Source organism: Chrysochloris asiatica, unplaced genomic scaffold (genome assembly GCF_000296735.1).
Source record: "Chrysochloris asiatica unplaced genomic scaffold, ChrAsi1.0 scaffold00007, whole genome shotgun sequence".
NCBI lineage: Eukaryota > Metazoa > Chordata > Mammalia > Afrosoricida > Chrysochloridae > Chrysochloris > Chrysochloris asiatica.
This window is the reverse complement of record NW_006408525.1, coordinates 11,467,470-11,472,198: the sequence shown is the minus strand read 5'-3', so window position 1 is coordinate 11,472,198 and position 4,729 is coordinate 11,467,470. Positions and strand designations below refer to the sequence as shown.

The window sequence follows — 4,729 nt, the reverse complement described above, 5'->3', positions numbered from 1 at the left end:
TGGGTTTATGGCATAATTATCTTTCACATTCTCTTGACTTATTTCCAATTCTAAAAGTATAGGCCAAAGGGTAATATTTTATGCTGTTAAAACAAATACATATCCTAGAAAAATACTTCTCTTAAAGTAGGCTATGGAATCTTCCTTCCTGATTCTATGCTAATATTTTACCTTTTTGTTGTTGTTGGAAGCTTTGATTATCAACTATTTATACCCTCAGGGCCAAAATGCCCTTAAAATTTTTCTAAACAGAAGAAACCCACACAAAAAACTGTTTCCACATTGCATCTTTGGCCCTTTCTTACATGGCTATAGGTTCAGTTTAATTAATACTAAATTATTTTCATGTGCAAAAATCCACATTAAAATAATTTTTAAGCAAATAAAAGGAACAAAACCTTGGCACCATTCCAATAATCAAATGCCAATAAAAATGGCAGCAGTACAAAGATATAACCAAATCTCAGATATAGCAGATTTGTAATTAGAATATCATGCAATGATTTGTTTTTAGCAAGATCAAGGAGATTAATAACAGGTAAAAGGAGGACACCAAATACTGAATACTAAGCTAAGTAGTCATATATTAATCTTACAAACTTTCCAATGTTCATAACTACTTGCCTAATTCTTTCAACAAATGTCTATTCAACAAATCTAATTGGAACAAATATATTGTTGCAAATTTACATCACAGAGTACCAGAATAACAGGCGACATTAGCCAAAGATGAAATTAAGTTCTATTCTTTTTCGTCATCTGTGTGATCAGGTTGCAAAGGACATGTTTTTCTCTTTGCTTTTCCCAAGCCACTACTTCCTGCTTCTTCAGGAATCCGGTTCTCTTTTTCTGAATCTTTAGAAGACAAACTGAAGAATTCTCCAATCCCTTTTTGCCATTTGGGAGTTGGGCGCACACAAACTGGATTCCCTCCTGCATACTTATTTTCAGCTTTTCATGATGAAGGAGTCGTGAAGTTAGTGGCAGAAGTGGAGGAGCCAAGCACCTTCCTGGGGGCTCAAGAAGCCACCACTTTTCGGTAGGTGCCTAGGACACTGTCTGCTTTAGTCCGCACCATGTTGAAACCAGAATAGACACGAGGTTAATATATATGAGATAAAAACAACAAACCGTCTTCCCAACTGAGGTTGTTTCACTGGACAAGAATCTTTCCTCACAATTCTTAACTAAAGTTAGGAGCCAGCCGCAGAGATGAAGGGACACAGTCACAGTTATTTAGTGGGCAAGCACAATTCAAACCCAAATTATCTGTCGGCAAAGCCCCTTTCTCACCAAAGAAGACACACAGATGGCAAATCAGCATTGGAAAAGATGCTCAATACCATATGTCTCTAGAGAATTGCAAACTAAAACACCAACGAGATACCACTACTCACCTATCAGTGTGGCTAAAATCCAAACACTAACAACACTAAATACTGAGGAGGTTGTGGAGCAATAAGAACTTTCACTCATTGCTAGTGGGAATGCAAACATTACAACCACTAGAAGACAGTCTGGCAGTTTCTTACAATGTTAACATATCTTACCATACCCCCAAACCCAGTGCCAGCAAGTCGGTTTGGACTCATAGCGACCCTGTATAGGTTTTCCAAGGCTGTGTAACTTCACAGGAGCAGAAAGCAGGCTTAGCATAGGACTCAGAAATTGAGTTACCAGATATTTACTCAAGTGAGCTGAAAACAGATGTCCACATAAAAACCTGCATACGAATGTGTATAGCAGCTTTATTTAGAATTGTCAAAAACTGGAAGTAATCAAGATGGTCTTCAAAAGTTTTCACATCAAGGAACAACGTTGTTTCCTCAGTGTACTGGATTGATAAAAGATGAGAAATTTAGACAGTGGCTATCAAAAATGGAGGAGCTACAAAGGCATGAAGTGGCTGACTTACAAGCTTTCATGAGTGTGCTTAATTGCAGAACAAGAGGGAAAAAAAAGAGAGAGACGTAGCAGAATAGATAAGAAAACAAGATCCTTCAATACCCTGTCTACAAGAGACATCAAAAAGATGGAGACAGCCTAAATGTCCATCAACAGAAGAATGGTTAAACAAACTTTGGTACATATACGCAAAGGAATAACTACAAAACATTGAAGAATAATGATGAATCTGTGAAACACCTCTAGGTCAACATGGTTGAACCTAGAGGACATTATGCTAAGTGAAATCAGTCAATCACAAAAGGACAAACATTGTATGAGTCCAATGTTGTAAAAAAATTTCTTGATAAAAGAAACAATCAAGCTCATCAAATTGTAGCAATCTACACTTGCTTCCTGTATCAAATTTCTTGATCTTCCTCTAATCGAATTCTGATCATCAAGCCATCCAGGCTAGGTAAAATGGGTATCATCTGTAAGTTTGGGCATTCTTGCATACCTCCCCCCACATCTACCAGCTGGACACTTCACTCTCAGCTCTAGTCCCCAGTGGCTCGGTCACTGTTTGTGGGCTCAGGAGTTCCCAGGTCTCCTCAAACTTTGGACCAACCAGCGCTTCTTCTCTCTCTCATTTCAAGGTTGACAGGAGTCTATGGAACATGGTCGAACTCAGCCCATGTCTTCATTACTGCCTTTCCCCCACTTCCACTCACAAGTAGACCAACACAGTTACTAATGAGCTTACAAGCCTACTCGTGTGTTCCCTTTAAGTTTCAGTCTTGGAAGAGGGTTTGTCCTGAAAGAACTTAATGGCTTGTATTGATGGTTCCCAGGCATGTCTTGCAGTTTATTTTGTGTGTTGACCCTCTACTTTATCAAGCAAATGTTCTTCTCCAGAGACTGGTCCCTCCAGATAATATGTCCAAAGTCTAGCCATCCTCATTTTTAAAATGTGCTTCTTCCAAGATAGATGCTTGTTCTTCTAGTAGTCGATGGTATATTCAACGCCAGTAATTCAAATGCATCAATTCTCTTCTGATCTTCCTTAGTCATTGTCCAGCTTTCACATGCACATGTAGGATACACCCACATAGGATCACCTAAACCTTTTATGACCTAATCCTGTCACATTCCATACCACTCAGAAGCTACGTGTTAGAAGAACTTGTTAGCATTATGCAACAGTCTTTTAAAGTCACAGCTGAGTTATCATCTTGAAGATGATACTCTGAGAGGATGGGACCATCCTTCAAGATGCAGAATATACTTGAAATCAACAACAATTATAGGGAAAACACATAAGTCAGAGAACTAAAGGGTAGAAATAGGAATGGCCCCATTTACCATTACTCTCAGTGACTTACTTAGAGAATCTGTGGCTCCCCATCATAACTTTAGGCTCCATAGTCCTAGAGACCCTGGTTTCCATCAAGGGAAAATGTTCATTAAGGGAAACAATAAGAGTCTGATTGAACTTTAAGCCCCAGCTTAAGTCCCAGTCATTTCGGATTACTTAGCCATTAAAATTACGGGCAAGGATGTTATTGTTGTTAAGTGCTATTGAGTCAGTTCCAACCCATAGCAACTCTGTGTAGGGTTTCTGAGGTGCAGCTGGTGAGCTTGAACCACTGACTTGGCAGTTCAAACTGACTTTGCAGCCCAGCACATTAACCTACAGAGGAGTCTCCAAACAGTTATCAGGAGGAAGTAAGACTGCAGATACTCAGTCTTATGATCCATTGAAACATTTCCCATGTGTCCAGAAACCAAGTATTGAAGAAGGCATGGCAGCCAAATGGCCCGAACTTCCAGGAATAAAGATCGGGGTCATTCCACCAACCAATCCACTAAGAGCAGTAGAGGTTCTAGCCGAGGGTGAAAAGAGTCTAGTGTCAGTGATGGCAAAGGAGTGTAATCTGCATCCGTTAGATCCAATGCAGCATCAAGGGTTATAGTTTGCCCCCACTAACCCCCTCATCAGTTTCTCTAGTTTTAACTGAGATCCTGGAGAAGCTGTTAGATGTGAAGCAAACTTACCAAAAGAAGCAAAAGATTCTGTCTGAGCAGCTCAAAGGATGGTCTGTACTATCTACTGCCTGCCCAGGTCTCCTTTTCAAGGCCCACACAACCCTCTCCCTTAGCTGCTAAAACTATGGGCTGCTGAGACTCAAGAGCTTCATCTGTTCCTAGAAAACCTTTTATTGTTGTTAAGTGCCATCGAATCAGTTCTGACTCATAACAACCTTGTATAGGGTTTCCAAGGCTTTAAATCTTCGTGGGAGGAGAAAATTTCATCTTTCTCCTGAGGAGTGATGGTGGGCTCGAACCACAACTTTGTGGTTCACAATCCAGTGCCTATTGTATAGAACCATCAAAAATTCGTTTACCCAAGGTAATCCCCTCCTAAAGGATGACTCGTGGCCAATGACTGACTGATCATTGTTGTTAAGTGCCATCAAGTCAGTTCCTACCCATAATGAGGGTTTTCAAGGAGTGGCTGGTAAGCTTGAGCCACCAACCTTGCATTACAAACCGGCTTTGCTGTCCAGTGCATTAACCCACAGCGCCACACCAGGACTCCAATGACTGGCTGATAGGGGGATGGAAAGGCCGAGGCCCCTGGCCTTGAGGAAACTCTAAAGAGCTATATCAGCTCCAGAACTCCATATAGGATCAACTGAGGTCTTTGTGGGAACCACATTGTAGGATAGCTTCTCCTTCTACCCAATCCTGCCTTCCTTGCCCTCATCCAAACCCCAAACCAGACTTGTTGCTGTCAAGTCAATTCCAACTCATAGCCACTCTATAGGACAGAGTAGAGTTC

At 40.7% G+C, this 4,729-nt stretch overlaps 1 pseudogene; it reads right to left on the bottom strand.

Annotated features, from left to right (window-relative positions):
- Positions 1-742: 742 nt before the first annotated feature.
- Positions 743-1,078, bottom strand: LOC102824380 (annotated as a pseudogene).
- Between the last annotated feature and the right edge of the window lie 3,651 nt (positions 1,079-4,729).